The sequence below is a fragment of the Carettochelys insculpta genome, chromosome 14 (genome assembly GCF_033958435.1).
Source record: "Carettochelys insculpta isolate YL-2023 chromosome 14, ASM3395843v1, whole genome shotgun sequence".
Classification (NCBI taxonomy): Eukaryota; Metazoa; Chordata; order Testudines; family Carettochelyidae; genus Carettochelys; species Carettochelys insculpta.
In genome coordinates this window covers 31,668,873-31,695,707 of record NC_134150.1, presented here as the reverse complement: position 1 = coordinate 31,695,707, position 26,835 = coordinate 31,668,873, and the positions used below count along the sequence as shown (strand labels likewise).

At 45.5% G+C, this 26,835-nt stretch overlaps 1 long non-coding RNA gene across 2 annotated transcripts in view; it reads right to left on the bottom strand.

Annotated features, from left to right (window-relative positions):
* LOC142020833 (uncharacterized) overlaps nt 1-26,835 on the bottom strand; it is a 167,027-nt gene that overhangs the window by 121,622 nt on the left and 18,570 nt on the right. For both annotated transcript variants that reach the window (XR_012647513.1, XR_012647514.1), the window contains exon 2: nt 9,657-9,759. This is a non-coding gene — a long non-coding RNA (uncharacterized LOC142020833). The remainder of the gene's footprint in view (nt 1-9,656; nt 9,760-26,835) is intronic.

The following is a 26,835-nucleotide window of genomic DNA, read 5'->3' as shown; positions in this document are numbered from 1 at the left end:
ACATAAAGCCAGAATGCTGCTCTTCTAGGCACCACTAGAACACACTTCTGGTCTGAGCTCTTATGGAAATGGATTGGAAGGCCATTATGGCACTGCTGCCATGACTGCCCATCTTCATGAAGTGCAGATACCTCAAAATAGCACTATGTATTAATGCTTCTTCAGGGTCTACCCTACAGTTCAAGGAGTAGCATTTGTACAGCACTGGTAGAAACATGGATTTTTGAAAACTCTGCATGTCAATAGGCTCAACTGTAGGTCTTCCCAAGTTAACCCTGTAGTGAAGACACGTCCTGACAGGAAAACACAAAACCAAAAAGAAAAAAAAAACACACCCTACTCTTTGTTTTTTATCAATGCCTTTATGAGTATCACTCAAGAATGGCCATATTGGTTCAGACCAAAGGTCTAGCTAGCCTAGTATCCTGCCTTCCAACAGAGGACAATGCCTGATGCCCCAAAGGGAGTGAACAGAACTTTGGTAACTACCAAAGTGATGCCTCTCCTGACACACATTTCCAACCTCTGACAAACAGAGGCTAGGGACACCATTCCTACCCCATCCTGGCTAATAACTTCATGGAGTTTAGGTCCATCAGTGGCTATATATTTCTTTTTTGAACCCTGTTAAAGTCTTGGTCTTCACAACCTCCTCTGGCAATGAGTTCCACAGACCTCCTATGTGCTACGTGAAGAAAAGCTTCCTTTTGTAGGTTTTAAACCTGCTACCCATTCATTTCATTTGGAGACTCCCGGTTTCTTTTGTTATGGGAACCAGTAAATAACTTCTCCTTATTCACTTTTTCCATGCCAGTTATCACTATCTGAATAAGTATGTGATGAACTAACTAATAACATTTTTGAATCGAGGAAGCATCCACTGGGGTTTCTCAAGCTGGTGTAAATCGCAACTCCATGACCTTAAGAAAGCAGAATAAACTCAATGGAACTATACTAATTTATATGAGAAGCTGAAACTCCCCATCTTTAGCTGAAGTTTCTGTACAATTTAACTACCCAATACTAAGCTTTTCTTTCCCTATTCTGACCACAAAATCAGCAACAACAGGCATCTGATTTTAACCTGAGATACCATTAATAGATATATTTTAGGGCAGTTTGAATTCATATTGCCTTAAGGCTAGTAAAGCAGCACAGCTATGCACAAAATCACTTGATAACCTAGGGTCTGATTGTGAAACCCGTACTCACATGGGTGAACAACTATATGCATAAGAAGCTTCTCCAATGTTTACAGGTTGCACAGTTTAGCTCTCTGTGAGCAGAGGGAAATGGCCCTGGATAGTATACCTTTGTTTCTAATGAATAAATTCATGCTAACAAGAGAAAAAAGGTGTATTTCCTGTAGCATTCTCTTCTTCCCTGAATCCCAAGTGAAAATTAAACCAACATTTTTAACTGCCTGTCATAACATTGCCATAATGTAACTGAAGAGTTATGCCTAAGCTTTGGAATAACAAAAGCTAATCTAGTGGTTGGTAAACCAAATTTGCTGAAATTTGTACACAGTATACTGTGTGGCTGAGCCTGGGGATGTCAGTAATTGTAGACTGAGTCCTTTATATTTGTTTATTTTAATACAGATTTCCAGCCTGCTAAAATGTCATATGGATAAAGAAGTAAATTCTGACAGCTGTGACAGGATTATTGTTGCTCAAGAAATCACATCCCTGGTATTCATATGTTCAGTACATCTATTTTGCTTTGTCTTTGGCTCTGACTAAACCAAAATTACTTTTCCAGACAAGTAGAAAAAATTAAAAATCAATTTACTTCTGTTTTTATTGCAACAATAGGAAACTAATTGTTTAGGGGTCATATTAATGGATTTTTTTAAAGACTTTGGGGGCAAGACCAGACTTATCCCATCAGAGACATGGCCAAAATCTATTTCATTTGTGCACAAGTGGCAACTGTGGGATTTTGCTTGCAAATACACGAGATGAGAAGTATCACAGAAGCCTGCACTAGTATTCAGCACTCAATCTGTTCATCCATGTGTATTATGGTAAAGGATGACCCCAAAATGATATTTGCAATGCTCTAAAAATTACTCTGATCTTTAGGACCACAGGAATTACCAGACTGGAACAGACTACTGGTCCAGCTAATCTAGCACCCTCTCTTCAGAAGACATTTCAAGGACCCTGCACTGGACAAATGTCTCTACTCTCCACCCCCTTTCTCTCCTTCCAACATCAAACTGAAATAGTTTAGGGACAAATAAATGACAGCAACTGTTATCAGTGCTGGCACTAGGATATCCTGTTTCCTAGGATTAACTGCTGAATTTAGCCAAAGGACATACGCAACTTCTATCGCCTGAAATCATGCCTTGTGTGCTAAGGAACACCATCTTCCGGTTCTGTATAGATTCTATTTATGCAGAGAAGATATCAGTTGTAATAATCAACGATGCTAGTAGGGTGCATCTAAAGGAGTAGAAGCTTGAGAAAATATTTACAATTATACAAGCACTCATAAGCAGACTTCATTGAAGTTCTAGTATGCTTTGGGGACAGGCAACATTTTATTGTGGTTCTTTTCTACTTGGTAGTTATTTTGTTGAAACCAGGCAGGACAGGGTACTTTGAACTATCTGGAAGTCCACAAAAGAATGTCCAAGGCAGCTTATTCTAGTGTATAAGACTAACTTAAACAGGGCATTTTTCAATTTTTTAAGTTCTCAAGCTCACCGAGCCTGTCATGTAGACTTAAGGAGATGTGCAGAAACCACCCTGACTCACCTTCTTAGGTCTGCTTTACACAAAAAATGTGTACTGCATAAACTATCCCACTACCCACTACAAAACGATACAAACTCCCCAGCATGAATACAGTTATACCATGACTATAAGATTTACCCAGCATTTCTTAGGTCCTGCATGGGTGGCAGCACCCCAAGCCTGTCTGCAGCTGCGGTTGTGTGGGCTAGGCAGTGGCTTCCTAGGACTGGCCACAGCAGGAGCCATGCTGCCCTACCCCGGCCCCTTGCTGTCCCAAAGAGGTTATAGATGTCTTGGTTCCCCTCTCTGGGCCATTGCTGTCAGCTTATGGTCATTATATAGACTAACTATCCCTGCTAGCAGCCCCCCCATCCCCATTTCCATGGTTTGAAAAATAGCAGCATGCCAGGCACATCCTATTGTTCTGGCACAACCAAAACCTCTCACCTTGCTTTACATTACGATAAGAGGAAGCTGAATAGCAAATTTGGTGGTCGTAACGCTTACTATTTAGGAGTTATTGAACATACAAACAGATGGATAAACAGACTCGTTCATTTGCTCATAGACAAAATTCACTCAGATATACAGCAGATTAAGGTACTTACAGCAGAATAGCGTATCCCAGCAAGGGAAATGGAACAAACCATAAAAGAGCATAAAAGCATCTGCATAGTGGTATATCAGCATGCATAGCATGGACTGTTCCACTATAGCTATCAGCAAAAACTTACACCCCATGCCAACACAGTTAAAACAGTACAAAAACCTATCAAACAGTCCCTAAATGATGACATGGGACAGCATATGCTCTCTCTAATCAGTCAGAAAGTTCACCACTGTGATAATGTGTCTTTAAGGAGAATGGTCTGCTGCCCTATTGCCATTTGACAGTCCCTTGCGTATTCAGGCTGGAAATCAGTGTACATTTCCAATGCTTGTGATACTAAGCTTGACATAATTTATTATTCTTATTATACTGAAGTTATAGGGAAACATTCCCTTGAGGAAAAAATAATCAGTATTCTGCTCTGTTGTTTCATCAAAGGACTAGTGTCTCTGTTTATTTATTGAGACATTTGATATTCTGTTTTTCCCATCACTTCCCCCGCATCTCGGTACAGAAGATCAAAATAAACCACATTATCACCACTCTGTCTTATGAGGGTGCCCCAAAGAATGAAGGAGAGCTCAATCCCAGATACACCTGGCCATTTGTGAAACACTTGTCCTTTTCCAGTCAAAGTAGCTTTGCATTTGAAACAAACAAAACATTTGCCCATTAAAACAGCCACAATATTCACTATTTAATGGAAACCTTATGTCTGAGGGGCACAAAATTGACAAAAGAAGTGTCAAAGATGTCATCATGAGGGTGCATGAAACAAGTCATACCTTTCATAGCTCTAGTTATTGCTACTCTCAAAGCAAAAAAAAAAAAAAAAAAAAAATTCACAACTCAGAATAAATCTGGTAACCCTGACTGCAGGTTGCTTAATGTATTTAGGTGCCTAACAACTGCCAACAGATTGTAGTCAATGAGAGTTGTGTACCTAAATTGTTTTTTCTCCACAAATCCTACCGGTGCTTGTCTACACTTTAAATACTTTGAAAATCTAGCCCCTAATGTCTAAAATGCATCACATGTAAACATGGCTTTATAGCATGTGTCAGATAATAAATACTGCTGCACTATGGGCCAAATTATCAGTGATTACATTTCATTCCATTCCCAAACCTTGCAGTGGCTATCTGCATCCATTTTGTTTTTGCAGAACTCACATTTCCACTTGCTAACAGGCATTTCATGCTCTATTAACCAATTTGCATTTGTGACTGTAGAGCTTTGCATTAGCAAACAGGTGCACTCACAACACTGATGATCACACTTTGAAAGGTTCATTTAGAGATGTCAGATACTGATCTCCTTATACTTGAAATGAACTTCAATCTCCCCCACTCTTTCCCTGATTAACCAGTTTTATTTAAAGGACAAAGCAGGCATAGGATCTGATCCAAAGCCCTTTTAAATGAATGGCATGACACAAACATTGGTGGCTTTTGACTTGGTTTTCAATGCACACAACATACAAGAATATTAATAGTCAGTGTTAGTTTTTCAGTAATATAGTCTGTCAACTTTTAAGTACATAGTATGACAGCATCTTTTGGGTTCTCTTTGGGTCACACTACATCACAGAAAGTCACATTGGAAACTGACCATCATTGCTGTTACTGTACATTACATATCTTGTACTTGTTAGTCATGGAAAATGTTACTTAGATTAGTGAAATTAATCCCACATTGCTTCATTTTTTTGGTAACTATTGTTTGTGTCCTTCATCTTGGATGCATGTCCTTTTGTAGTGAGCCTTGACTTGTGCTATGGTAATAGAGTCTTTTTGTTTATGTGCAAAACACAAATGATACCACTATATGCTAAACAGATTTTGATGCGTGTGCTAAAATTTAAATAAGCCTTTCAGGGTTTGTATATTCCATCATAGAAAACAACATATCGAGTGGCTTAAATAAAGTGGCGGAAGAGAACAAACAGGCTTGAATAAGTTCAAGGGTGACAGAAAGGTACCTTCAGCACCAGCTAAATGGATGAAGATGGGAATTCAGGTATCTTGTCTAACTCATCAGGACAATCCATGTTATTACATTTCTCACAAAAACTTTATTGCTGGAACACATCCGGTTTTGAAATGGAAAAAAAAAAAGCACACGGTCTTTGTTCAGTTCTTTTTTGTAGCAGATATTTAGCTGCATTTGAACCTATTTAAACTGTTCCACCTGGTTTTCCTCATTTCTTCATTTCAAATTTAGCAAATACAAAGAGAAACCATGCACTTGTAAACAAGCAAACATGATTCTGGGATGCATTACAAAAGAGTGTTGAGAGCAATACACAAAAAATCATTATTCTGCTCTGTGCTGATTCAGCCTTAATTGGAGCATTGTGTCCAGTCCTGGGCACCACATTTCAAGAAAGATGGGGAGAAACTGGAGGTCCTGAGAAGAGCAACAAGAATGATTAAACAAACATAAGCAGAGAGATCATGAGTAAAATTTAGGATGACCATCCATCCCATTTTTACCAGGCCAGTCCCTTATGTGAGCTGTCTCACAGGCATCCAAACTTCTTTAAGAAGATGGGCCAATTGTTCCATATTTTGCATGGCTACTGTTCCCTGGTGCCCAGTGTCTCGAGGTGGTAGTCCCTTCTCCCAGGGAGCTCTTCCAGTGGGTGGTTGCCCCATTCCCTGGCACCCCACGAAGGCAGCCGCCACGGCAGGTGAGCTCCGCACTATGGGGGAAGCCTCTTAATTATCTGGCATCACCCTATTGGGAGGTTGTAGAATCCCCATCCTCCACCCCCTTCCCCAGGAGCCTGCTGAGCTCCTATCCCTGGTGCCTCACTGTGGGGCAGCTGCCCCCATCGCTGAGGAGCCCTGACATGGAACAGCAGCCCCCCATCCCCAGAGGCAGGTGTCCCATATTTGCCATAGGGCAATGCGGACACCCTAGTAAAAGTATGGGAGTGATCTAATCAGTTTCTCAGAGAAAAAGGGCAAGTTGACGCATCAGCCAGCTGCAAACAAGGCTGATAGGACCTGCTAAGTGGCTGTACTTTGACGGGCAAGGCGGCTGGGGCAGAAAGCTACATTTGAGCAAAGAAACAACCTGGAATTGCCCTCCACACGGACTGCCTAGCACCGTGCTTCTCAGAGTGGGGAGAAGAGGTACACCCCGCCTCAGTTCCATTACCTTAAGGAACAAAAGCAGCATCTATTGGACTGTGTCATTACTTCTACAAAGCAGTCAGCTTTAACAAACATAAAATCAGACACTCTTATTTGAATGACTTAAAGACATACGGTCTTTATGATGTTATTCTACTAGGACTTGGTATAGCTAAACATAAACTTAAAATATTATGCCTGGCTAAATCCACTATATTCAGGCCATATTAATTTCTTAGCATAACATTTTTAGGGTTTCTTATTTTGCTTCTTGAGGGGAAAAACAAACATTTATCTGTCTATTGGGATTATTAATGGCAAGTGATTTGCATGTTAACATCAATAGCAATAATAAAGATGTCTTTTTCAATTTATCCTGGGGAACCCTGAGTGAGAACTGTTATTTGACTCTGGCTTCATCTTTTAATAGAGTCCAAAGATAATTGACTATTGAAAATTCTATCAACCAAATAAATCTTTCAGTTACCAAATTAATAATTTCACTGATGCCATCAGCCTTCAATTTTCACTCCATTAAATTCCTAAATTCATGTTAGAATGGAATAGCAAACAAATTAAAATTAGATTCTTATAAAAATGAGAGATAAGATTGTGCCTTCTAAAAAAGCAATTTAACGCCAATAAATTATTTTTAAATTATTAAATGAGACATTGCATTAACTATAAAAAGGAGTATAAAAGGGCACTGGTCTATGAATAGTGAGACAACTATAGACCTCTACAACCCTGAACAATTATATCTGTAATAATTGCACCATAAAACTTTATAATGTCTCATAAAATATTTATTTTTCTCCTAAGCCAGTATTCTCATCAGTGAAATGATTAGACAACAAAAAGACTGGATCAAATTTTCTCTCTAGAGCACATGGCTAAATACTTTCAAACAGATGCTTGCTCAACCTACAGCATTAAAGAAAAGCATTGTTTGAACAGTGTGGGTTACTGAGTCACTCAAACTGAAAATATTGCATTGTTATAGTAAGGCAGCTAAGTGTTAAGAAGGGCCATTGTAAAAATTCAGCGTAGAAGCAAGAAGATTCTGAAACTCTTTTCTTTAGACTGTAGGCCTGGAATACAAAAAGCTTAACTCCTCAGCTGAGATGCCAGGTCCGATTATGCTCTCTGCTTTAGTTCCTTGGTCCAGTCAGCACCACAAGGTCACTAGGATGCTGGAAGGTCAACAAAAACTGAACGAGAAAATGCCTCTTGCAAGAGGGACACAGAAAACACAGCATTTCCATGTGTATGTAGAGTAATTCTCTGAAAGGACCAACTACTGTGCTCCATTCAGGCCCCCCGACAGATGGCAGGGGAAGGGGCGAAGGCAGTCGCCCCAAGGCCCAGTGTTTCAAAGGGGCCCAGAGCTATGGCGGCTGCTGCTATTTTGGCAGCAGTGGCGGCTGGATCTCCAGGCACCTTTGAAGTACTGTGGCAGCATTGCTCCATGTGACTGTAAGGGGCCACCCAGCACCCCGGTGTGAGTGAAGCTGAGGGCTGCATGCCCTAGGCCCTGCCCTTTTCAGGGGGATGGAGCTTGGGTCCTCTCCCATCATGCCACGGGGCCTGTATTTGCCATCAGCCCCACTGGCTCCACTTGTGGAAGCACCCCATATTGACGCACCTAGATAATGAACTTCCAGCCACATACAAAGAGTGTTTTGGTGCCTTTTTTCCCTGTCCAGAATTTCATACGCTATCATCACAGGCTACATGTGGTGAGTGCACAGGGGGCTGCACACCCCCTGCTTTGCCACACACACCCCTCACTCACCATCCGTGTCATGCCCTGCTTGCAATGAATGTGTGGGCCTCCCCTGGAGTAGTGCAGTGCGAGCTTCCTAGTTTGCACTACTCCTAAGCTGCGCTACTCCAGCAGAGGGGAGGATACTTCCCTGCATGCTTCAGAAGTGATGGGCAGGGGCAGAGTGGGGGGAAGGGCATGGGCAGAGAAAAGGTGGAGCATGGGTGGGGTAGAAACATGTGGCCGGTGCCCCCACTACAATCCCCAAATCAGTTGCCGCTCTGTATTATTATTACTACTACCACCACTATTACAAACATTATGTATAAAGTCATCTTGTGGTGAATGAACAGTTGCAGACATGAACTAGGCTCCTACGCAATGTGACCACTGTACCACAAGATGTGTGCCCCCAATCTCTACACCATTGATTTCCCAGTGATGTCCAAAATAATCCTTCGTAAAAAAGTTATGAAGCCAATACATTAAGATCAAGTACACTGAAGCTTCCAATTCAGCCTTTGATTTTGTCTGACAGAAAATTAATAATGAATGAACAAAAATTAATAATAAATGTATTCATGGCCTTACTGGGATTCACATCTCTTTCCCCAATGTTAAACAACTACAACCAATTGTTCCTCTTAAAGGGAAATAACATCAGAGATATTAAATTGCACAGTCTCCACACACCATTGTAATGTATTTGAGCTAAGATGCAGGAGACAGAATATCAACACGAGAGCTCACATGCTTGCCTCAGGATGCTTCAGGCTTTAATGTTAGGATTTGCAGGAAAGCATTGGAAGAAAGTTAGACTTCCCCATCCCATTAAATAATAGTAGTACTTAGCCCTTACTACTTCAAAATGCAGCTAAACCATTTAGGGCTAGATTTTAGTATCCATTCTTACACTGGATAGTACTTTTGCCTGACAGCAGGTTTATTCAAATGACTGTGATCATTTGTGCAGCTATGGGCTTCTCAACTTGATTTTCAAAACTCCCTATTTTTCATAATGGCATTTGTGATGCATTATCATATCTGTTTGGAAGATACAGAAACTGAGCCACAAACAGGGTAAATGAAGTGTCTATTGGAATTCAGAGAGCCTGTGCCAGGGATAAATTTAGAAATCCTGTGCTCATGACCTGCCTGGACAATGCTGCCTACATATAAAATTTTAAACAAGTGGGAACAGATTTGTTTCACTACTTATATTTAGTTGCATCTTTCACCAAGAATTGTCAGTGCATCTACTTATGGAGGAATGTGTTCCCAAGCTTCAGATAGGTCATCAGAATCTCAGCTCAGCTACATTTCCATTGCCCCATTGTTCAGAGAGTTGGCAAATTTGTGCATTTTCTTATATTTGAAATATGGATTATTCCTACCCTTCACAAAATGAATCTTCTCCCATAGATTGATCAAAAACTTTCAAGTATGCTCCACTTCTCACCAGAGATGTCCTATCCAGAGCAGGGAGAAAGTAATCACCTGAAATAAAACAAAATAGATGAAAATCCAATTTTTAAAAATAAACAAAAGAAATCCCCTACTACATACAAAAAGAACCCATAGTTCTTTGAACAAATACTATGGTGGATTGAGATTGAAAGATTTAAAAGCAAAGTGCACGAAATACTCTCTTAGTTCCAGACACGGATTAACACCTATAGAAATTCCTTACCATCAAACGCCTATTACGTTTAACATAAAATGGGGTTGTTTCCAGTGGGATTCTGCCAAGATTAGTAGGAGGCTGAAGTCTATTCAACATTTTCATCAGCAATTTGAAAGTAAATATCAAATCACTGAGAAAACATGTGGATTATTAAAAGACTGGCAAAATGGCAAGCTATGAGGACGTAGTAATCAAAGTCATCTGGGTCGCTTAGGGCACATCTATACATCATGTTATTTCGAAATTATAGTGCATATATTATTTTGAAATTGGTAACGCTCATTTCATAAGGACTAGTGCCTATTTTGAAATAAGCCATTGTGCGTGTCCAAAAGCTCTCTTTTGAAATAGGAGCTATATGTTTAGAGGATGTATTTTGAAACACCTAAGTGCTATTTCAAAACGCATTTTTGTGTGTGGCAGCATTATTTTGAAGTAAGTGATTCCAGAATAAGGCTGCTGTATAGACATACCATTGGTGAGCTTTGCCTTTCAAACAAAATGGTTTCAAAACATCCTAAATCAAGAAAGAAAAAAGAATGTAAGCCACCTTTTGAGCATGGAAGACTATCTCCTGAAAAGTAATTACTCTGAAAATAATCTAGGATTCATAATGAACATGAATTGCTGGGGTGTGATTCTGGGGAAAAAAGGGCTAATGGGATCTTTGGCTGTACGATCCATGATACAGTGTGTAGAAGAGAAGTGACCTTATCATCATATGACATTTGTGAGGCAGAACATTGTGTCCAGTTCTAGTATCAATATAAAAAGAGATGCTGAAAAGTTGGAGAGGGTGCAGAAGAGAGACACATATTATTTGAGGGCTGAAGTAAATACCATAGAGTGAAAGAACTAAACCTGCTCAGCTCATTAAAATAAGATTCAGAAGAGACTTGATTATTGTTTAAGGGCTTAGCTACACGATTGCAGAAGATCGATCCTCTCAGAGTTGAATGTCCGGGGTTCGATTTTGTGCATCTAGTTTGGACATATGAACTCAAGCTTACAGGCATCATAGTCAGCCTCTGTACTCCTCACGAGGAGTAAGGGAGGTCAAAGGGAGAAATTCTCCCATTGACCTTCCCCTGTAAAGACAGGCTAGCTAGCCAAGCACAGATACACAACTCGCATAGCTAAAATTGCGTATCTTGTACAGACATAACCTTAGTATCTTCACAGGTAGAAGACACCAAATACTAAGGGATTATTCAGTAAATTATATTAATCTCACCCCTTCAACCCCCCTAGACTTCCCCACAGGCCTGCCCATCTCCTTTCATAGTCTTATAATGTCACCAGATGTTGTTATATTTTCACAAAGGCAGCAAAAATCTATGTGGAGGTCATATCCAAGAGACAAATCACAGGGTCATGATAAACTATATTTCTTATGCAGTGGAATATCTGCTAGTGCTTTGAACTCCAGCCCCCCAGCACTGCAGATCGTTGCAGGCCAGTTGTGCTAGGCTCTGTAGGTGCACATAGAAAGAACAATTTCTTACCCTGAAAAAAAGCTTACAATCTAAACCAGTGATGGACAACCTAAGCTAACGAGTGGGCTGCAGGAGTGGCCCTCCGTCTCAGTGGGCCACAAGACTGTCATGACCAAGCACTCTCTTGGGATAAGGTAGTTTTGCTAACAGCACTTCCATACCTAGAATTTGTGGGATGTACTGAACGAACTGTAGCTGCACTTTCATTGGCCGCAGATGGAGTGCATGGCACTCACGGTCCATGTTGTATTCAACCAGCATGTTTTTGCTCTGTGTGTGTGTGTGAGGGAGAGAGATTTTAGTGACACTGGAAGGGGACTATGTGGACGGAAAGCAGAAGAATCTAGCAACCCTGCATGTGGGAAAGTTAAACAAATGGTCTCACGGGCCACACACAGAACTTTGATGGACTGTATGTGGTCTGTAGGCTGCCCCCAACTGATCTAAATAGACAGAGCATGTGAGAAAAGCAGTATTAGTATTTACATTGCATGTGTAGAGAATAAGTAAAGAGTGAAGTTGCAGCATGATAGTCTCCAAGTTAGGATTCTGCATTGTGAATGCTGATAGTCTTGACCTGGTGCAGAGTAGATATTTGTCTATTTAAAAAAAAAAACCCACAGAATTTGGGTTCTCTTTAGTTTGGCTTATGGGTAACAGAGCAAGCTTGCTCCCCAAGGGTCAGATTGTGAAAGGTCTTAGCGGTTCAGAGCAGTATCAGAGGAAGCATAGGACTTTTTTATGCCTTTTCCCAACTCCCTCCCTGTGCCCGCATAGAGAAAAGCAGCTTATCGTGGTAGTGTGGCTATGCATGGAAGGGCTGTGGCATTGAAGCAAGCCATTAGTCCTAGTTCACCCTGTTGCCCTCCAGAGCACAGCACGTGTGGAGTGTTAATGAAGAAGCTCAGATTAATGCTGATTTATTAGCCTGAGCTCAGAAGCCTTAAATCAGAATCAGTAAACAGTGGAGTGGACTGTCTAATATGCCAGCCTTTTTATTGTCATGTATATTCTCTCACGTTTTAATTTATATCAGACATTAACTCCGATTGACTTTTCAATGCACTTGTTTGTTTAGGGTTGACATTTTATCCTATGTGACTGTGTTTACTGTTTAGATCTAAAGTTAAAAGGAAAATGAATACAAATGAAGCATATTGGTCTAATCACAGCAAGGTTGCTAGACACTTAAAAGTTCCTTTCCATCTCTATAGCTGCTTCCTCCAAAGTAGGCTCTCAAAACACACTATTAAAACAATGATAAATCCCAGCAGGGGCTGGAAGGAGGAGAATTTCTGGGAAAACCAATATCTGCACAGCTGGTGAGAAAAATGATTGTCCAGACTCCAGCACCAATGCTTCAACACATCACAGGATATCCAGATATAGGGTCCTGTTGAATTACAAGAGCCTGCTATAATCCAGCTCATTCAAGAAAATCAAGCAAAATTTGCACTGGTATCAAAGAATGGTACCATAAATAACTGCTGCCAAATTAGTAGCAAAGGGAAAAAAGCTTAATAATTTAACGTATATGGTTTCATGGCTCAGAGGAATGTCAAAACGTGGGAAAAAAACCACACTTCATATTAGAACAGAGCAATGGAAGAAAAGAGGTTACACATGGGATTGTTATTCTTACAGTACTAATCTCACCCTAAACCTTCACAGCATTAATTCAATAGTTTGCATATGGACCACATGTATGAGTGGTGTAATTCCATTGAACTTCAAAGAAATTTCCAAAGGGAAAAATTTTATCCTACACAACTAGGCTATGTCTACATGGCATGCTGCTGCCACCAGGGCCATGCAAATGAGGGCACTCAACAATGCAAATGAGGCACTCATTTACAAATCATGTGCCTTATTTGCATATTCTTGCATGATCACTTTCCCAACAGAGATTTCAGTCGCTACAAAAGAAGCCATGTAGAGTGGGTTCTGTGAACCAAAACCTGCCTTGTTGCCAGTCCTTAATTCTTACTTTTGTCAGGGATAAGGGACTGTTGACAAGAGGAGTTTTGCTTGACACAACCCAGTCTGCATGCCTTGTTTTGTGGCAACTGAAACCTCTTCCAGGACAGTAATTACACGAGAATATGAAACTGAGGTGCACGATTTGTAAATGAGTGCCTCACTTGCATAGTTGAGTGCCCTCGTTCACATGACCTTGCAGGCAACAGCATGCCATGTAGATGTAGCACTACAGGGAAGAAAAAAAAAAAATCTGGAGTCTTTCCATTGACTTCAATGGCCTTTGGATCAGCTCCTATATGCTAATTTACACCAACTTGTAAACCATTCCAGATTAGGCTCATTGGGATCCATAAAATTTAAATTCTTGTCAAATCCACGCACTGTTTCCAATCCATAAAATTAAACAGAAGCTCATAAACTTATAAATATGTTTATTAGTCTTTCACAGACAGACATAGACTAGTAAACATTTCAAAGTCTGCATCCCTCTAGCCCCTAGGGTGTCTTCTTTAAAGGAGTCATTGATTTTTGTCATCAAAAACCAAGTATTCAAGTAACAGTCTCAAACACAGGCTGATGGTAAAGTACCAAGATTCCCAAAGGTGCCATCTGTAAAAGGATCATTGATTTTGACCTTTTGGGTGGATTTGTCTTTTTTTCTTTTCCTAGTGTTTTATTATGTGCATCAATAACAGGCAGGGAAAGGAAGACAAAATGAGAGAGAGAAAATCTAGCTTTTTGGAGCTTTACATTTGGAGTTCAGCCAAGAAAACATTCTGTGTTAAATTATCCCAGTGTTACCAGTTCTAATCCAAGGAAATCTCTGAAAACTAAAGATGATTTAGACCAAATTATATGCTCAAGGATTAGTACAATTGTCTTTTCTGCCCTGAGTGTTCCATTTAACGGCCTTATCAGGTGGTGTAATATAGTCACTAAATTAACACATTCTTCACTGGTTGGGATATTCTTTACCAAAAATCTAAAAATTCTGCACTCAATATTTTGAAATTCTGCATATTTCATTTGTCAAAATAACACTACATATATCATGTCAGTTTCCAATTATTTTGGTAATTTATTTTAAAAACCCTGCCAGCAAGTATGTTTGTAATAATATGTGTGCGCACACGTGCATGCACAAAACACACACTCTCTCTCTCCCCCCATAGTTCAGAGTTAAAAGAACCCCCTAGGACATCCCCATACTGTTTCTCTGTCCTCTATTCAACCCCAGAGCCCAGCCAGGGGCTACACACCCACAACCTCTCCTCCCCTGAGCTCAGCTGTGGTGCCTATCCTCGCCAATCAACCCAACTCCTCTCTTTCATAGCCCAGGCACAGGGATCTCCTGGCTGAGATTCGCACATGTCCTTCCACCCCCTCCCCAGAGTCCAGCTGCATAATCCCCTGTGCCCAGATACCCGCACCCCTCCTATCCCTCCAGAGCCCAGCCAGCCCCCACCCCCAACTCAGACGCAGGCCCCTCTAACCCCTGCAGCCAAGGGACCCAGAGACAGAAACAGTCTGATGCTGAGTTCCAGGCTTGTGCAAAGTCTCCTGCATACCACTGTCTGCTTCGCTCAAAAGCGTGGTGAAATGCAGCTGCCCAGAACCCTGTGGCTTCCCACAGCAGTGTCTTCTATGTGAGAGCCAGGCTTGGTGAAATCCAGCAGCTCCTAGTGCTGCTTAGCAGCATTGCAGCCATTTTTGGGGGCGGGGGGGCGGGGGAAGGAAATTATGTGCATACAACAGCATTTCCCAAAGTGTGGTCTGCAGCCCAATACCAGTCCTTGTTAAAAAAAGATAGTGGTCCTTACAAAATATACAACTTATTGCTATGTATTATTTATTCACAATAATAATAGTAACCAGTGAAAATCTGTTTTTTTTAAAATGTGTTTATATTTTTGGTCTGCAAAAAAAAACTACTGAAAAAAAAAACTGGATCCCAAAGTTTCAGAAACCCTGGCATACAACATTCATTTTTGCAAAATTCTGCACTGCGGTGCCGAATTCCCCCAGAGGTAATTGATAAAGCATAGCTCTTAACGGTTTGCAGCGGTGCAATGAACTTTCAGTGAAGAGAAGGCACTATTCAAAGGGTCAGCTTGTGCTGCAAACCTTGAGCACTGCTGCTGAAGTCCAGGCAGTTATTCCATAGTCTCACTTGTGTGATTAAAACCAGATTTTGGCCCGAGATATCTTGCATACAGAATGCTTTAACGTAACTTTCAGTCACTGTGGGTGTGGCTACTCTGTCCTGCCCTTCAGTGTCCCTTCTCCCCTGACACACATGCCAGGGTGGAAGACAGAAATGCCCATCTTCAGACTGAACATTTGTGGAAGCGACCTCCAATTCTAGATTTGTAGGGAGAGGGGCGTGTCAATGTGCAATCATATCTGCTGAGTTGCCAGTCATGATCTTTGGCAAATTCTCCTGAGGAAGCGTCTGAAAAGAGTGAAAACCCTATTCACTGCAGCTGGTTTGCTTATTCTGGCTGGTAGAAACCTGCATACAGTCTGACTGGTCTGCCTTTGTCTCCCCAGCACCACAGCCATTCTGCAAGTGCAGGAAGGAACATGGAAGAGCACCTGGACTGGTGCCAGATACTGCTTGGCAGGAGACCAGACCAGAAAGTGAAAATATGGTCTCTGGCACTGGATGAGCATGGAGGAGCACTCGCTACTTGCAAGCCCTCTGTATCATGAGCTGAGCCTATTCAGAACAATTAGGGCTACATTTTACTGCCACCTGTATACCATGTGACACCCTTTTAATGAACGCCAAACAGGACCGCCATGTAACCTCTGTTTTCTAGTGTATACTACGTCCTGTGGATATTCTGCCATTGCTACTTATATGCATCTTGGGTCACATTAGGCTTGTATAAAGAGGGAGTGCAGTGTCCAAATGTGAAGTCATTAAGGTAAAATGGATGTGGTTTGCCCCATTAAGCAAGTTTCATCTGTTCTTGACTCCCCAGGCATATGGTGCTTGTGAAAAATGAGGAGTGTAAGTTACAGCCACTGTGCCTATCTGCATTCCAGCTGCGGAGCATTAAATGAGTGTTCCTTTTCAGCTCCTACAATGGATTTAAGAAAAGGCAGTTTTGCCCATTAATAAATTTTGTCTAAACAAAGCAATCTTTTCAGCGTGGGTGAAGAGGTTTTGAATATGATTGCAAAGTGGGTTAGGATCACTTACAGTAGATAGCTGTTGACAGGATATTGCTTGCAATTGCCATGAACATACATTGATAGATGCCTGAGAGGATGTTACTCACTGAAATAATACGGACATTTCAACATATGCACTAACATAAGATATGGGAATGCCAGGAATTCTGTAACATAAGGACATTTCCTTTGGCTATTGACCAACACATATTCAAAACAGTCCATGGGTAATTTCATACTCTGTGTCACCAAAATTATTCTAATCCACTTTGGAAAGAAGTAGTCTTATCCTACAGATTGTAACAGAGAAAGCCGTGCTAGTCTATATACTATCAAAACAAAAAAGCAGTAAAGTAGCACTTTAAAGACTAGCAAAATAATTTATTAGGTGAGCTTTCATGGGACAGACCCACTTCTTCAGACCAAAACAGTCTCAATATTTAAGGCACAGAGAACCAAGAATAGTAATCAAGGTTGACAAATCAGAAAAAAATTATCAAGGTGAACAAATCAGAGAATAGAGGGGCTGGGGGGTGTGAGTCAAGAATTAGATTAGATTGTGTTTGCACACATTCATTTTACAGGTAAAAGCAGATAGATGTTCACTCACAGAGCAATTTTACTGAATAGAAGCAAAGTCAGCCAGCAGAATACAGGATTGTCATCATGCTCTGATGTGAGGTACCTTGTATTTAGCTATCAGCCAAAACTAGACTAGACTTGTTTTTAATGCTTCAGCTGCATTTGTTCCAATGATCATATATCCCTGAAACTGTAACCCAGTAAAGGCAGTGAGCTTCCCAATCATGGCATTTTATATCTAGTCATCTGTGCTCCAGATAAAGCAAAACCTGCCAGATTGAAATGATCACGAGAAATACAACAAAGAAAGGATTTTCTACTGTCCCTTTTGGCGTGTGCATGCACATGCGCGTGCACAGGTCAAGCGAATGAAAGGGAGAATTCATTTAGGTGCACGTGACATTGTTGTTGTAGACTGGAAGGAAATCCAGAATTTGCAGTGGTGCGTTTTTAATTTGTTCTGTATCACTTAATGGTTAAATCTCTGTCTGACCCTGCATTAACTTCAGAAGAACCAAAGTGCTGAGTTTTCCTCCACTATTGTTGCAGCTCAGGGATTGGATAAGAGAACCATGAAGAAAGTGGTGGTCTGGATGCAGACTGTTTGATCAGATCTCCATTGTTATGAGTAGCTTTGCTCAACAGCTGTCTTTGCTGCAAATGAGACGTTTTTACTTCTTTTGCCAACCCAATGAGTCTTCAAGTCTAGCAGTGACCTTGACAGCTAAATTATTGGTGCTTCCCTATCCTTCTGGGCAATTCTACCCTTCTTGGTACCTCTTCTCCTATCTCTATCCCTTCCCCCTCTTCTACTTCTGTGTTTCTTCCAGCACTTCTTTCCTTCTGATCCTGTGACTTCATCTGTTCCCCTCGCCCCCACCACCTATTTCTTTTGCTGGGATTCTATGCGAAATTCAGGTTATATGCTTGCAGAGATTTCAATGGAATTTTCACCTGCTTACTCGAGCTGTGAATTTCACCTCTTAACTCTCCCCTTGCTCAGCTCAGGCTCCATTCACCTCTTTCCTATCTGCATCCCTGAGAGATATCATTCCTTCTCTCTCTCTCTCTCCCCCCTCACTACCTACTTGGGAGTCTACTTCCCTCTGCTGCTAGCTCTGAGGGTGTGTCTTCACTACCCACAAGATTGACCTGCTCAGGGTCGATCTTCTGGGGGTCGATTTTGCATACCTAGTGGGGATGCATGAAATCAAAACTATTGGGGTTGACATTTGACCTCTGTACACCTCAATCTCATGAGGAGTAAGGGAGGTCAATGGGAAAAACTCTCAGTCAACCTCCCTCAGTGAGGGCGGCCAGGCAAATCGATTACAACTACAACACTTGCTTTAGCGAGAATTAGGTTATCTACAATAACTTTAAGGTCCATTGTAGACCTGGCCTGAGTTCCCCCACACTCATGCTCCCATTCCAGGTCTCCCCCTTTCCAGACTCCACCATTCTCTCGTACATGTCACCATCCATGCTTCTTTCACTCTCACCCCTCTGAATTTTTGTTCCCTGCTGAGACTAATCCGGTTAAGCTGATGATTATATGAGAGAAAATCTTACCATACTCATCTGACAAGAGAGAGTATAGTAGCACAGACCAACGCAGTGTTACTGCAGAGGAGATGCATGATAAAAAGAAGAGGGAAATCTAGTGCTCTCTGGAGTGTGGTATCTTAAACCATTTCCCAGGACACTTTGACCTATCACAGAGACAAAGAAAGTTGTCCCTGGAGTTGCCTAGATTCCCAAAGGAGACAAGCAGTCAGTGACACAGCGGCTCCCCTGAACCCCAGATCAGAAGAAGAGCCTGGGTTCCAGGCAGAAGCAGGAGTAATATGAGTATTCAGAAAGGTACTTTATAAGCGTTGGCCCACATGCTGCTGTTATTTTGTGCAAATTTGGAGCACGATGCTGGAAAATCATTGTTGTGAGCTGCTGGAGTTTGCTTCATTCTGGCATTGCCATTCCTCCTTTTTGAGATGCAATTATGTCTGCCTACTGGTGGTCAGAAACTAGAGGAGACTGACCAATTAGTGGAGTCCTCATCTGGTGCAAGGTCACGCTGTGGGTTTGGTCTACGCAGCGGTGCATGTGGAATTCAAAATGGGATTCATGCAGTGCACTGGAAGCAGCTGTGCCTAAGGAGCCAAAAGGGAGCCTCCCACTGGGTAAGCCAGCAGGTGTTAAGTATATGCTAAGCCGGTCTCAGCTGGAAGTCACTCTTTCAATGGCAGGGGATTGTCTTGCATATTCAACACTCTGCTGCGCTGTTTAAACCGGAACCATTGAAGGAATAATGTTTCTTTTATCCATTCCAACCTATCATTAGTGATAAAGGTAGTCTGTGTCTCTGTTCAGGCAAGATCAGTAATACTGCACAATAAATTTAAGTGAAGCTGCTAATGTGAAAGCTGTTCTCATTCAGTTCCTATTTATCACCATGGTCAGCACAAATAATGAGTTTGTCACCAAACTGATTTTCAGCTGAGCAGACAACGCACAGTTTCATGCCACAAGAGAATGGGTTAAGTCACTTGATTTTTCTAATGGATCTAGGATCAAGTGATTTCTCTTCTAACAAATAAAATCCCTTCTTTCTGTATTGAGAGCTTTGTGTTTGAGGGGTCAGATGCACTTCTTTTGTCGGTGAGAGGCCACCGACTAAATTATAGATTTACTATTTATTCTGAATCCTGATTTTCCATATTTCAGCCCATAGGTTTAATGATACACTCTGTACTTTGCATATGTTCAGGTATGAATTTTTGTTCTCTCTTGCAATCTTAAAGGACGAAGTGTGAGCTTACATATTTACATAGTACTACACTTATTGAGCATGAACTATCATTCACTACTAGGCATTTTATACAATTCCTTCCATCTTAAAACTCCTTTGATGCAAGACAGATGTGTATTATGTCTAAATTTCAGGCACACAGAGGTATTATTTGAACCACCTTAGCTCATGATTAAATAATACTTGTTTTGTTGGTATTGGGGGGTGTATCTTCTTGTACCATTTGATGTTTATGAGACAAAATAATTATGTTATGTCACAGTAAAGGTCAACCATCACCAGTTCTTAATGTTCACCCATCCACCTCTCCCTGTCCCTGCTACAGCCTGGGGAGTTTTCCTCCAGAGAGAAGCTAGTTATTTTAAAAGTGAAATAGTTTTCTAATTGGCGTATTAGCAAAACCTTGACTTTGTTGTCACTTGATGGTCTCTTTCAGGGGTTCAATTAAGAGGTTTGTGCTATCAGCTCCTGAATTTGTGTTAGTCTTCAGGACCTTAATTTAAAATTTGCATTAAAAATATTAGTGTTCATGGGTGACATATGGGAGTGCACAAGGGGTCACAGGCACCCCAAATCCCCCCTCCCCGCTCTCACTGGCAGTGGCGCAGCTCAAGAGTAGCGTGAGCTAGAGTAGCCCGTGCTCCTCTCTGTCTGTCCCATGCTACTCCAAGGGAGGGACCAGAGGGCCTCTGCACTCCTCAGAAGTGGCAGGGCACTTCCTGAGGAAGAATCAAGCAGGGTGGAGCAGGGGCAGAAGCAGAGAGAAGGTAGGGTGGGGGAAGGGCAAGAGCATGGAGAGGAGGGTTTTAGGGTGGAGGGTGGGAACATAACCAGTGTCCCGCAGAACCTCTGTCTCCAGTTGCCCCTGTTAGGATATTGCTGAAGATGATAAAATCATTTCTTTAAAAATCATCCCTTCTCTCTGGGCTGCCATTGGGCACAGGGGCACCAGTTTAATAGCACTGTACAGGGCCCCATAAATCCTAACGATGGCCCTGAAGGGACAGTGAACTTGAAGATGGAACGATTCAGCTGCCTCATCCTAACAGTCGAGTCAAATTATCTCACCAGCCTAAGAAAGGGGGTTGCAGGACACCAGGGCTACGTCTACACGTGAAGCCTACATCGAAGTAGCTTATTTCGATGTTGCGACATCGAAAGAGCCTATTTCGATGAATAGCGTCTACACGTCCTCCAGGGCCGGCAACGTCGATGTTCAACTTCGACGTTGCTCAGCCCAACATCGAAATAGGCGCAGCGAGGGTACGTCTACACGTCAAAGTAGCACACATCGAAATAGGGATGCCAGGCACAGCTGCAGACAGGGTCAACGGGCGGACTAGCGCTTCCGGGGCAACAGCTAGCCGCTCCCTTAAAGGGCCCCTCCCACATACACTCAGCCTGCACAGCACGCGGTCTGAGGAGCCATAGGCACACAGACCCCGGGCACCGCAGTCATAGACCCCCAGCAGCAGCAGCAGCAGCAGCAGCAGCAGCTAGAGGTCCACCCAGCCCTCCCGGCAGGAGCAGGACTTGCCCTGGCCCATGTCATGTGGGAGGCAGCTGAGTACCTCCTTGCCCCAGGGGAGGAGATGCCCCCAGGGCAGCAGGGCTCAACCCCTACCCCTGCAGCACCCCGCTCCACCCCCCGCCTCACACACCGGCGGCTGTGGAGCTACCCCACCAGCACCGACTGGTGGGAGCGGCTGGTGCCTGGGGAGTGGGACGACGACCACTGGCTCAGGAACTTCAGGATGAGCCGGCGGACATTCCTGGAGCTGTGCCAGTGGCTCACCCCCACACTCAGGCACCGGGACACTGCCATGCGGCATGCCCTCCCTGTGGAGAAACGGGTCGGCATCGCTGTCTGGAAGCTGGCCACTCCGGACAGCTACCGATCCGTGGGGCAGCAGTTTGGTGTTGGAAAGGCCACCGTCGGGGCTGTCTTCATGGAGGTAAGAGAACCCACAGGGGGAGGCCAGGGCAGCGCAGGGGAGCCAGAGCAGAGCAGGGGGGCCAGAGCAGGGCAGGGCCACGCACACCCTGCTCACCCCTCATTGGGGCTGTCCCATGTGCTTTCTCTGCAGGTCGTGCGTGCCATCAACGCCATGCTCCTGCACAGGCTCGTGAGGCTGGGAGACCCACATACCACTGTCGCCGCCTTTGCCACCCTGGGCTTCCCCAACTGCTTCGGGGCTCTGGATGGGACTCACATCCCCATCCGCGCCCCGCATCACAGTGGAGGACGATACCTCAATCGAAAGGGCTACCATTCTGTCGTTCTGCAGGCCTTGGTGGACAGCCGGGGACGTTTCCAGGACATTTACGTGGGCTGGCCTGGCAGCACCCACGACGCCCGGGTTTTTCAGAACTCAGGCCTGTGCCGCCGGCTGGAGGTGGGGACCTACATCCCCAAGCGGGAGATCCCTCTGGGGGACACCACCATGCCCTTCTGCATCATCGCAGATGCGGCATACCCGCTCCGGCCGTGGCTCATGCACCCCTACACGGGCCATTTCTCCGCTAGCCAGGAGCGCTTCAACCAGCGCCTGAACCGTGCGCGCCAGGTGGTGGAGCACTTATTTGGCCGCCTCAAGGGACGCTGGAGATGTCTCCTGACCCACCTGGATGCGGGCCCCAACAACATCCCCCAGATTGTGGGTGCCTGCTGTGCCCTGCACAACCTCGTGGAGAGCAAGGGGGAGACCTTTCTGCAGGGCTGGGCCGCGGAGGCTGGCAGGGCACACGTCCAGCCACCTGCTGCCCCCAGTCGGCAGGTGGACCCCGAGGGGACCCAGGTCCGGGAGGCCCTGCGGGCCTACTTGGACCAACAGGCCGCGGGGTGAACTCTGCCCAGGCCCCCTACTGCCCGCCCCTTCTTCCCCCACATTCCTGCCCCAACGCCCACACCATGGAGCACCCCAACGCCCCCCCCACTTGTCCTGGACAAATGACAGCACGAACTTGTGGGTGAACATAATTTTTTTTTTTTCTGGCTGAACCTTTTTTTTGGGGGTGTAAATAAATATGTGAAGCACAAACAGAAAACTAAGTACAAACGTTCAACCAAAGCAATATGTACACAAATAAAACAAACCAAAGAAACAACTGTGTGGCATACATAATAAAAAGAAAACCAGGGAGGAGAAAGGGGAGAACTATTTACATGGGGGGGACGGGGCAAATGGGGGCACCAAAAAACAGGGTCCAACTATATACAGCAAGGGGGGGGCCACGTCCCGGGCCCCTCGCCCCTATAGCCCGGCACTGGGCGTGCCCGGCCGGGAGCCCCACCGCGCCTGCAGTCTGGTCTGCGGCTGGGTGGGAGCAGGCTGGACCGGAAGGTATCGGTGCCGGCGAGTCTCAGGTGGCTCCACGGGTCCCTCGGCGCTCTGGCCCTCGCGGGTGGGTGGTGGGGCGACGGCGGACGGGCTGGCGACGGCTGGAGCAGCTGGTGGTGGGGCTGCAGGAGTGGGCAGGGCGGGCGGTGGCTCGGCCGGCGCGGCATGGGGGGCCAGGTAGTCCACGAGCTGGTTAAATGTCTGCATATAGGCCCCCCATGCCTCCTGGCGCCAGGCCAGCGCCTGCTCCTGCAGCTGGAGGTGCTGCTCCGAGACCTCCAGCTGCCGGCGGAGGATGGCCAGCAGCTGGGGGTCCGTCACCGTCGGCGGTAGTAGGCACGGGGTCCGCCGTCTAGCCCTCCGCAGGGCCGGTCGTTCCTCGGCCGAGGGGCTGCCCTGGAGCGATGGTCCCGGAGGGCTCTCCGGGACAACTGAGGCCTCGCCGGCGCTCTCTTCCGGTCCTTCTGATGGTGCAGGTGCAGGTGCAGGACACAGGAGAGGAGGGGGGAAAGAAGAATGGAGACAGGCGTTAGTGTGGGCCCCGAGCCGTGGCCTCTGTCCCCCCCGCCCTGTGCTGCAGGTTCCCCATCCCCATGAGATGCTGCTGTGATGGATGGGGTTCAGGGGTCCCCCTGCCCTGCACCCCGTCCCCTGGTGGGAGCGACTCTCACTTCACCCCACAGGGTCTGAGAGCAGGAGAGGTTTCTTAGGCCACAGATGCCCAGTTTCTGGCAGGAGTGTGACAGTACCAGCTGTCGGAAGAGACAGTCCTTCCAACCCGTCGTGGGGAGAAGACCCCAAGGGGGGCCCCTCTGGGATGCAGCTTTCCCCCTCCTCTGGCTGGCTGCCTACCAGCTCTCCCTTCCCCTCGCCTCTACATGTGGCCCCCGCCCTCGCCCCCCAATTCCAAGCCAGCTCGGCTCCTCCCTCCTGTTTGTTCAGGGCAGAGGTGTCACCTGCCAGCTGTAGCACCAAGATCCTCCTTTGGCCCTGGGAGCTCTTCGGCTCTTGTGGCTCATATGTAGCCTAAGTCTCCCTTTCGCACTCCCCCCACTCCATCACATGCTGCTGCGGGGTGTCCCACCCACTCCGCCCGGGGGCCCCTCGAGGTTCCGCTCCCCCCTGGCCCGGGGATGGGGCATGGCACTGTCATGCAGGGTGGGGGGGCAGGGGCTGATGGCTGCAGTGCTGTGAGGGCCATGGCCCTGGTGTCCTTGGGGCCATGGCCATGTGAGCATGTGGGGGGCCCTGGACACATCTCTCTTACCCCCGCCCCTCAAGCCCAGGGGTGTCCACCAGAGTGGGGTACCTACCTGTGGGTCCGCTCCCACGGTCCGGAGATCCCCGGGGGTCGGAGGCCCTGCTGCTGCTCCGGGATGGCAGGAGGAGGATCTGCAGGCTGGATTCTGCGGAGGAGGAGCCCCCCTCCTCCTCCTGCCGCGATGTCCCAGGGATGGCCTCCAGGGGGGGGCCCCCGGGGTGCGGGGCTTGCCTCCGGGGCGGACTCTGGCTGCAGGGCCTGCTGGGGCTCATCAGCCAAGGTGTCAAGGGTGGCCGGAGGGGAGGAGGTGTGCCAGGAGCCTAGGATGTCCCTGAGCTCCCTGTAAAAGGGGCAAGTGACGGGGGCGGCCCCAGATCGGCTGGCCACATCCCGGGCCCGGGCATAACCCTGCCGCAGCTCCTTCACCTTACTCCTCACATGATCAGGAGTGCGGGCAGGGTGACCCCGGGCAGCCAGGCCATCGGCCAGCTGAGCGAACGCTTCCGCGTTCCGCCTCTTGCTCCCCATTACCTGGAGCACCTCCTCCTCGCTCCAGAGCCCCAGCAGGTCCCGCAGCTCGGCCTCTGTCCAGGAGGGGCCCCGCTGCTGCTTTCCAGACTGGCTGGCCCTCTGGCTGGGCTGGCTGCCCTGGCTCCCCTTGTGGGGGGTCCCCTGGGGGCGCTGGGGGGCTGCCGGGCAGCCATCGCCGCTGGGTGGGTGCCTGAGGGTTGTGCAGGCTGCCCGCGTGTGCAGGCTGCAGCCTGCACGTTGCCTCAGCTTCCTGCAGAGTCAGGGAGGGGGAGGGGACCTTTAAGGGGCCGCTCCACGCGGCCACCAGTGAGCTGAGGGGCTGGAGAGAGCGTCTCTCAACCCCCCAGCTGATGGCCGCCATGGAGGACCCGGCAATTTCGACGTTGCAGGATGCGGATCGTCTACACTGTCCCTACTTCGACATTGAACGTCGAAGTAGGGCGCTATTCCTATCTCCTCATGGGGTTAGCGACTTCGACGTCTCGCCGCCTAACATCGAAGTTAACTTCGAAATAGCGCCCGACGCGTGTAGCCGCGACGGGTGCTATTTTGAATTTAGTGCCGCTACTTCGAAGTAGCGTGCATGTGTAGACACAGCTCAGGAAGGCAGAGGGGAAAGAACAGGGACTACCATGAAAGGAAGCAGAAGTGGTAGGCACACCCAAGTGCAGGACAAAGATCAACCTGTATATTGTCAGGTTATTCTTGAATTGTGAATATAGGAAATAAGGAAAAATGGATGAGTTCTGGGCATTATTAGCATCCTCATTAACTGAGTGGGTGGAGACTGCCAGTTCGGGGAGCACAAGGGGAATGTATTCACTTTATAACCCACTGTACTGGTAGACAACCTGCCCAAAACTGGACTGTCATTTTAATAAACATATGATCCAGGAACAATAAGAGTACATCTACACTTGGGAATCAAGTCAAATTTTTAACACTAGATTTTATAAAGTTGAGATTGAGCATCCTGACCAACTAAGAAGGTCGATTTAGCTTATCCCCATGAGAATCCCTGTGTCTGAGAGGATAGATTTGCTGCCACGAGGTTCCCTAACTGTGGTGGGGCCCACAGATGGAACACATTCCCATCCTGGCACCGGACCACCAGGTCTCAAAGCACATGAACCATAAGAGGTACTTCTCTACGTTATTGCAGGTGTTGGTGGATCACAAAGGTCGTTTCACCAATATCAATGTGGAATGATCAGGAAGCGTTCATGACGTGTGAATCTTTAGCAATTCTGGCCTGTTTAGATGGATCCAGAGTGGGACTTTCTTCCCAGACTACAAAATTAACATCGAGAGCATGGGAAAGCCTATAGTGATTTTGGGTGACCCTGCTTACCCTTTGTTCCCTTTGCTCATGAAACCCTACAAAGGACACCTTGAAGGGCAATGTGGGGCAGGTTGTGGGGCTAATAAAATCGATTTTAATCCTGGTTAATCTACACTGTTTTAGCTCAATATTGCAAATTTGATTTTTCAAGTAACTTCTTTGGGAAGACTTCTCTACTGCTGCTAAAGTTACAGCCACTAAAAACTGACTTAGAGCTCTGGGGTGTAGATGAGTTTTTTAGAAACAAAAATCCAACCATTGAGCCTTAAACTCGACTTTATCTGCTCGTGCAGACCAGGCCTAAGATTACGATTTGATACCAAGACTCCTGCTAACTTCAATCATTTTTGGATCAGGCCCTGTGCTA